This window comes from Gopherus evgoodei, chromosome 12, assembly GCF_007399415.2.
Source record: "Gopherus evgoodei ecotype Sinaloan lineage chromosome 12, rGopEvg1_v1.p, whole genome shotgun sequence".
Classification (NCBI taxonomy): domain Eukaryota; kingdom Metazoa; phylum Chordata; order Testudines; family Testudinidae; genus Gopherus; species Gopherus evgoodei.
Window position 1 is genome coordinate 36,140,717 of NC_044333.1, and position 9,281 is coordinate 36,149,997.

A 9,281-nucleotide genomic window follows, 5' to 3' on the forward strand; every position below is an offset into this window, starting at 1 on the left:
CCTGGCTCTGCGGGCAGCGACAGCGCGGAAACGCGGGGAGAGGGCGGTGCGACCCCGCGCCGGAAGCGAGATCCCCCGCATTGCGCCTGCGCCTCGGCCGCTCACGGGAAGACGCATGCGTAATACGATCGGTTTCCAGCCGGATCTCGGAAGTGCGCGTGCGCCCCCTGGCTGGCTGGGAAGCGGCGTGTGTATGCCTCCCGCGGCTGCGCGAGGCGAGAGTTAGGCATTGCGCATGCGCCTAAGCTGTCCAGGCTAAGCAGCTGATTCTAGGTGCCAAGCCTGAGCTGCTCTGTATGACGAGCTCTGGGCCGTGCCTTGCCCCAGTGCATCCCCACTGCTCCGCTCCGCTCCACTCACGGTGTAAGCGGCCTGAGGTAGCAGCTGTGCTAGATACCCTGCTCCTGTAACCCGTGCCAATGTTACTGCCCTTTCTCTTCCCCCCTAAAAGTAACAGAGCATTATCAATCTAAATGCCAATGGACATATTTCAGTTCCAGTCAAATCATTCCCCCGTTGAAGGTAATTGTTGAGACTATCCCAACTAAGAGATTATTGGCTATTTATCAGCTATTTTTCCTCTTCCATCATAGCATTACAATGAAACATTCCAATACAATACAAGGTGATACAGCTTGTTACGTTAAATGGTCAAATGATAAATTTAAACAACATTATTTCTCAGGATTAACATACAACGCTTATGTGTGATCTTTTAGAGAGAAAGGCTGTTTAGTACCTCAATAGTAAATCAGTCCTAATTTATACACTCAAATACATTCCATGGGTTCTAGCCACAAGCATCTGCACTCCCATCCATCGACACTACAAGGCAACTGCTGGAGTTAAAATCAAGCACAAAATGCTGAGATAGATGAGTCCCTCTACTAATACAGAATGGAAAACAGAACCCAACCAAACCAGTTGATATTTATGCAGGATGGTTGTCACAGCCGCTTTTGTTTCATTCAGCTTCAGGAAGCTGGTACAGGGTTGAGAAGATGAACTGGTGGTCTTAATGTTGTTGATGTTTAGCATCAACTAACATGCGAGCTGGTTAGAGTTACTTGCTTGTAGCTGTCAAATCTTAGATATTGCCTGTTGCTGGACTCCTGTTCCTTAGTGGCCAGTGGGAACTGTGTAGGAAGCACAGACTGATTTGTCAGGCATGGCAGCATTGCATAACCAGAGAGCAGCAACTGATAGTTGCAGCAGCAGCTAGTGCAGGGGAAAAAGGCAAGCCATCAGTAAGGCTTCTTCCTTTCCTTCAGCTTTCTGAGGATAGTGTATTGACTAGCTCTTCCTTTTGGAACTTCTCTCCGGAGCTTCTAGGCAAATCAGAACGTGTCACTCCACTTCTGAGGTTGCTGGTGTGACAGATGAAGAGATGCTCTGTAACAATCCAACAATGTGGAGATGTGATAATTTTATGAAAACACTGTATGTGACCTGACCAGTGAGGTGAAGTTGTTGCTTATCAGCATATTGACCTAGCTTTATAGGGGGCTATGGGCAAAACAAGCAGTAAAATAGCTATTGAATAATAGCTATTGAAAAGCAACTTCCCAGCTAATGCCGGGGAAGCAGTTACAGGACAATGGCATCCTTCCATGCTCCAGGCCAAAGTGACACAGCTGTTCTGCCAGTGCTGGGAACTAAGATGAAAGTCTATAAACAGTTTAAAAAAAAAACACTTGTGGGTGGGGTATCAATTGTCAAGAACTGTCCAAGGAAGCTTCCTGATATAGCCAGAGGCTCAGGAGAGGGAGTCTGAAAAAACTGAGCTTTCCCAGATCTATCAGGGAATGGTAAGGCTTAAGGAAAAGCAGACATGAATAGAGAATGGCTTATTTTTAAGATGTTTTCTCTTAAATGCTTTTGTTCCAAAATAAATAAAACATTGCTTTAAGAAGACTGCTTGATTCCTGAATACCAACATCATTGCTCTTCGAGACAAGAAGACTGCAGGTGCTGAACATAAATCAGACCTGATGAGGTCATCATGGTTGGTCACTAAGCACTGCTCTGCAGCCCAAGGCTTGGTCAGAGTGGGAGAACCATGTGATTCCATCCTAAAAGAGAGGTGACAGCTTGAGGCCCAAGACCTAAGAGGGGTGTACTTGAATTACCCAGGAGAGTTCAGAAGTGCAGTTAACAACTGTGACAACTAGCATCATCAAATGGGGGCTGATTAGATCACCTTTATACAAAGGAAGAATCTTCCTACTCCAGTAAATGTGGGTAAGAAAGTCCATAGATCCAAAAATATACCTAGTCAGTAGATTCGTAAGTAGTTTGAGACGTTTGAGGTCATGGGTCAGACCCAAGGTATTATCTTAAACATCCTAAAGGTAGCAAAAAATTGGAAATCCTGTGAAGATGCTGATCATATATGCATTCAGCCATGCACAGAGAGGGACACAGTTCCTGTTTTAAGGATAGATGCTTTTAACTTCCCCCTTTATATTTCAATAGTAAGCAGCAGAATTTGAACAGCATTTTTTTGACACACGCAATCTGGGTGGTCAGAGTAAAGTCTTTTCCTCCTTAAAAACACACACTATTTTGGTGTTCAATTTGTATATGCAGACCTATCTGCCTCACATTTTCTTTACTCCTGAATCAACAGGAGGTCCCAAAACATTATTACTTGTATTATCATAGTGCCTAAGAGCTCTAGTCTACAGACTTGTTCTCCTCCCCCCGTGCTAGGTGCTGTACAAACACGGGGGAGGGCAAGAAGAGACAGTCCCTGACCCCAAAAGCTTATAATCTAAATATAAGATGAAAGACAAATAATTGCAGACAGACAAAACGGGGGAGAACAAGGAAACAATAAGACAATATTGGTCTGAATGACAGTGGTCTCAACACACCGGCAGCCCAACCATTATCATGATTTTTGTAGGCCTCATGGCAAAGGCGAGATTCAAGGAGGGTTGTGAGGAAGGATAAAGAAGGCTAGTTTTGTGGATGCTTATGGGGAGCTCCTCTGAAGCATAAGGAGCAGCAGGGGAGAAAGCATGATGGTGCTTGTTTGAAAATAAAATAAGCTGGATGGAGGTTGGCACCATGGGACGATCAAAGTGGTAACATGGAAACGTGGGACTAAAGGAAACACTTTTACAGTATGGGTATTGCTAATGTGATAACCCGCACTCACACTCCCAAAGGGCATGGTCTGAGGATTTGGACAATGGTCCGACCATTCAGTTTATTAGCACTTACTATTAGAAGGAGCAAGAACAACCCACCAGATGGTGCTAGCTGGCAGCACTGCTTTCTTGTTCCTAGTGCCTTGGCCCAGTGGATCTCTGCAACAGAGGATGTACCAGCCTGCATTTTATAAACCCCATCACTTCATCAGCCAACACTTTTAAAAAAGAAAAAAAGGTGCACTTTCCATCTTCCCCCAAATAATCCCAGTGCCAGTATCCTAGTGCTGGTGTGCAACCAGGGCCAGCACTTCCATTTAGGTGGCCTAGCCAATCGCCTAGGGCACCAGGATTATTGGTGGGCAGCGTTTTGCTGGAGGGGGAGGCCGGTGGCTCCGGTGGACCTGCCGCAGTCGTGCCTGCGGACGGTCGGCTGCTCGCGCGGCTCCAGTGGACCTCCCGCAGGCACGACTGCGGCAGGTCCACCGGAGCCGTGGGACCAGCGAAATGGCCGTGCACCTAGGGCGCTAAAAACACTAGTGCCAGTCCTGTGTGCAACCCTATAACAAACCAGTGTATGCCTGCAATATCTAGATAAAAATTCAGTACAGACAATTATTTGATTTCAGTCTTTCTAAAGGGATTTTTACTGAAGTCCTGCACACCATTTTATTATGGTATTTCATTATTTTCCATTTGTTATTACGGCAGATGCTTACAAACTATCCTTTATAAATAAGATTCAGAAGGGGGAAACTGTCATTTTGCATATCAAATTATTTAAAACAAAAGTGTAAACAGCTGAACTATGACAAACTTTGAAAAAAATCACAGGCACTTTTTTTTGCAGTGCGTGATTTTTGCTTGTTGCATGAATGCCATCTAGTGGGACATTGAAAGAAACAGCATAAAGCAACATCTCTGCTTATCTGCACTAGAAAGTTTTGCTCCTTTAACTATACTGGTATAGTTGAAGTGGCAAAATATACTACAGTATTTAAGTATATAAGTGCTTATACTGCCATAGTTTATTCCAGTTCAGGAAGTGAATTAAGCTATACCAGTATAACGCACCTCTTTGTTGTTACAACTGTGTCCACACTAGGGCTTATATCAGTATAACATCACACCCTAACATAGTAATAGTGATATAATTCTTTCTAGTTTAGCTCAAAGCTTAATCATGGGACATGAGCAACTTAAAAGCATGGGCCCAAGTCATCACTCTGCTGGATCCCTTTATGCCAGTGTAAAGGGGCCATTGAGCTAATAATCTATCTCCTGGGGACTCTACTTCATGTAGGTAGCTAACCAGGCTGAGTAACAGCTCCATGTCCCATCTCTGCAGAAGCTCCCAACACAGATGTTTTGGGATGTGTGGCAAAGTGGCTCACCGGTGCGCTGCCTTGTGGGCAGGACGAGCATTGCAGTGTTTAGTTCCTCGCCAGTTCTCCTGCTGCCCAGGCCCTCTAGTGCCCTCCTTTTGCCTTGTGACTCGGCCCTTTGATTAGGGTGACCAGACAGCAAATGTGAAAAATTAGGACAGGCGGTGTGGGGTAATAGGAGCCTATATAAGAAAAAGACACAAAAAACAGGACTATCCCTATAAAATCGGGACATCTGGTCACTCTACCTTTGGTCTCACCCCTTTTGGGGTAAATCAGGGCTTTCACTAGGGATGTAAAAGGTTAAACAGTTAACCGGTTAGCATTAGGGTTACCGTTAACCGACCTTAATCATTAACCCCAGCAGCCCGTACCGGCCAGAGGGACCCCAGCCCCGGTCGCCTCACGCTGACCAGCCGGAGAGACTCCAGCCCCAGCCACGCCAGGCTGGCTGGAGCAACCCTGGTTAATGGTTAATTGGTTAAATGATATAATTTTAATCGTTTAACTGGTTAATCTTTTAAACCAATATTTACATCCCTAGTTTTCACTCAGTAGTCCCAGGCCCTTACACAGGTTTACGGTCTTGGTCCAGGCTCAAATAGTCCTTCAGGCCCCTTGTGTCTGTGGTCTTCCAGCTAGTCCTCCCAGCAAGGCTGTAGAAGAACCGAGGCTCTCTCCTTATCCATGTAAGTATGAGTATCCAATCTCCTTAGCCATGTAAGTATGAGTTATCAATGTCATGAAGGACTAAATGGGCAATGGAGATTAAACAAGTGTTAAAGGCCCTTTTCTGGTTAAGGTTTAAGCATGTTGGTGGGGCAGCTCTCTGGTTATCTTCACATTAGTACAACAGAGAACCTCATTCTGGCATCTACTGACTCCTTCAGAGAACAGTGGGTGCTGTGTGGGGTTTTCTGCTTGGTGTTTCCATCTGGTGCCCTGGCTTTGACCCTCACTCCCATCCCATTTTTTTTTTGTTCCATTTGCTATCCCAAGAAATTAGTTGTATCTGGTTCTGTGGTCCGTCCCTCTGGTGAGGGGGCAGGCCTCTAATTTTAGATGGGCTCTGCCCACCTTTCCAGAACATCAATAGGCAAGCACTCTTTACCAGCAGTAATTTCACCTCTTCTCCCCTCAGAAATGATTATAGTTATTTAAGAAAAGAAAATAATCCAGAAAAAAAGAGAGGGGAGCTAGACCCTTCAGAAATGTTAAATGTTCCATGTTGCAGAGTAATTCTTCATGGATATGAGCAGGGCCGGCGCCTCCATTTAAGCGACCTAGGCAATCGCCTAGGGCGCCAGGATTATTGGGGGCAGGCAGCTCCAGTTGACCTGCCGCAGGCGTGCCTGCGGAGGGTCCACTGGTCCCACAGCTCTATTGGACCTGCCACAGGCGTTCCTGCAGATGGTCTGCTGGTTCCGCGGCTCCGGTGGACCTCCCGCAGGCATGCCTGCAGCAGCTCCACTGGAGCTGCGGGACCAGCGGACCCTCCCAGAGCCGGAGCCGTGGGAGCAGCGCGCGGGGCGGTGAAATGACCATGCGCCTAGGCTGCCAAAAACACTGGCGCCGGTCCTGGATACGAGATGTTTAGTTTGTTTAGGGAGTTGAGTCTTACCAGTTAGAAAAGAATACAAACAGCAGCCTTAGCTCGAGCTGCCATTCCTAAAAGAGTTGTCTTGAAGGACATTGCTGGTGTCCATCCTGGAAATGGAGCTAGAGAGCTAGGCCTAAACTGGAATCTGTCACTTGAACCCTGTTGAACATCGGTGGCTTCAATCAAATGGAATCCACGTCCCAACCACCACTGACTTGGGTTTTCCAAAGTCAAAAATCCAGCTGCTGAGACTTTATAAGACACATAACAAAGCATGGCCTCTTCTGCTTATCTCTGCTTAAAGATCTCTTCTTAAAGATACAATAGACCAGGTAAAGACCGTTTGTGGAACTAGTAGTGACTGAAAGCATTCCCAGGTTTATAAGAAAGGTAACAGGGTTCTACTGTGACCTAGTTTGGTCCTGCAGAAACCCTGCCTCAGTTCCCCCTCAGGTTCCTTGAAAACTCCACTAGAGGCTCTCTTATTACCAATAATACCACTGCCTGGGGGCTGGTTGTTATTATAATTATTCAAAGCAATCCACAAAGTCCCAAAATAAACTCCAACACAACACAGGAGTTCACACTGAGCTCTGGCATCTTCAATACACCCTGGGGCTCTTCTTCAGTCCCAGTCTGCTCCTCTTCAGCAATATATGTTGGCTAGCATATAAATATAGACCACATTAATAACATGCATTATCTGCACCATAGACATACTATACATTAGCGTCCATCAAGAACCAATACCCTTGAGTACAAATCTTGTAAGTTATATAGCCTAAAATGGCCTATACCATAATCCTGTGTACATATGCCAAATATTCTGTAACTCCTTGCATTTGCTCAAGTAAGGATTTGGCATAAGCAGATAGGAAACATGCCAAAAAAATTAATCAAGAATCATGGGCATAGTTTGTGGGGCAAAGGAGGGGCATTGCACCCCCAAAACTGCAAGCAGGTGCAGAATCCCCTCCCCCGCAACCTCATTGGCCTGACTAGCACTGCTCCCCCAAGTAAGTCAAACTATGCTTATGCGTTCAATCTATGTCTTAACAGAAGACAAGGAAGTAGCTTCATGGACCAGCACCTGGAATGCTAGTATCCAAGACAAAGATAAGGAAAAACAGAACAGGTTAGGAAACTGGAACAAACTGATAGGTTAGATTTTAGAGACATGTAAAGAAATGTGTCACTTGTAAATGTGTCACATACTCAAACAACAAACCAACATGAGGTCATGTAATTGACTATACAATTTATCAACACTCTCTATCAAGCAGCATCCCCCAACCCATGTTAGCTACTCTTCAATCAGTCCCTCTCGGGCCTTCCTCCAGTACCTAGAGTCCTTTCTTCCCCCAAGGGAGGATCCAAAACTCTCCTTGGGCCATTTCCTGTCTATGTCAGAGAAGTCATCCGTAAACCCACTTTACTACTTTTTACCAAGCAACAACTCCCATCCCTTCTATATCTACAGGTTTCCCCAGGCCTGTCTTATCTACAACCAGAAGCCTGACTGGGTCACATGACCTTAATTTTCCCCACCTGGAGAGGAGGAAGTGGCTGTTTCACAGGTGAGGCTGAAACTCATATCCCCTTAAAGAGTCAGCCGCCTTGTGACAATAAAGAAGGCACTAGAGGAATTTTGCTCTATCTCCTCCAGATGACACTTTCACAAGCACCACCAGACTCTGGGGCCACTGTATTATATATCACAAGAGCAAGATAGTACTATTGCACCAGCAAAGCTAACCAGGCCAGCTTCAACTTAACTGCCAGAGAAGCTCTTATGACATTGAGAAATCATGTCTGAGGTCCTGGCAGCCAGAAAAGCCTGGAATTCCCCTTCTAAATTTCAGCATATGCATGCATATCCTTTCTGGGAAGTGCAGCGAGATCTGCAAGAATTCCTTTAGGAAAAACAGCTCTGACTGACATCAAGCATCTGGGAACAAATAAAACAGCCCCTAAGGGAGATGAGTAAAATAAACAGTGAAATATCATGTATTTCAATACTGTATTTTTCACTCCATGCATCTGATGAAGTGGGTTTTAGCCCGCGAAAGCTTATGCCCAAATTAACTGGTTAGTCTCTAAGGTGCCACAAGAACTCCTCGTTGTTTTTGCTGATACTGAGACTAACATGGCTACCCCTCTGAAACACGTGAAATTTGTGCCTCTGGTAGGTGCCCCTGAGATGGAGCTTGAGTTCAGGAAAAGCTGCTGACCATGAATGGACAAGTGTTAGGATTGGGGCTGGTTGGTAGCCCCAGGCTAGAGTCTGGGGTGGATGGTGGCCCCAACATAAGATTAGGCTTAGGGCCAATTAGTGACATCAGGCTAGAGATGAAACCTATTAGTGACCACGAGTCAGGTATACGTGTGGGGCTGGTGGGTAGGCCTGGACTACAACTCAGGCTGGATGGTGGCCCCAGGTTAGGGCTAAGATTGGGGCCAGCTGGTGGCCCTAGGCTACGGCTGGAGATCAGTAGTTATCCTAGGCTAGTGTTAATGTTGAGAGTAGACCCCTATTCATACCAGCGCCAAAGAATTTGGAAGGGGGCATGAAGGAGACAGTTGCCTTTCAAGTATTAAGGAAAGGCAAAAAGAAAGAGAAACCAGCAGGGAATTCAATCCAAATCCAAAAGCTGCCAAGAGTGGGCAGGGCTGGGTTTCAGGACTCATTGCTAACGGTGAGTAGCTGCAGAGAGGGTCGTTGTGAGCTAGGATTTGGCATCGACGGTCTGGAGGACTCTGCACAGCATGTGCGCAAGGAAAAGGGACAAAAGACTATAGCTTGGGACCAAGTGTGTAGCAAGAGGGTGAAGTGTAGCCAGTGGCTGAGGGCACCACAAGTGTAGCCAGGAGCTTATGGTTGTACTAGTGAGTATCCAGGGGCTGGATCCTGCAGTGAAGTAAGTGTATGTGTGTGTGTAGCCAGAGGCTGGATAGTGCAGCAGGAAGTGTGTATGTGTAGCCAGGAGCTGGATTGTGCAGTGGGGAGTGTGTGTGTAGCCAGGGGCTGGATTATGCAGTGGGGAGCGTGTGCAGAGACAGGGGCTGGATCATGCAAGGAGAGTGTGTGCATAGCCAGGGGCTGGATCCTGCAGTGAAGTGAGGGGGGGGGGTGTAGCTGGA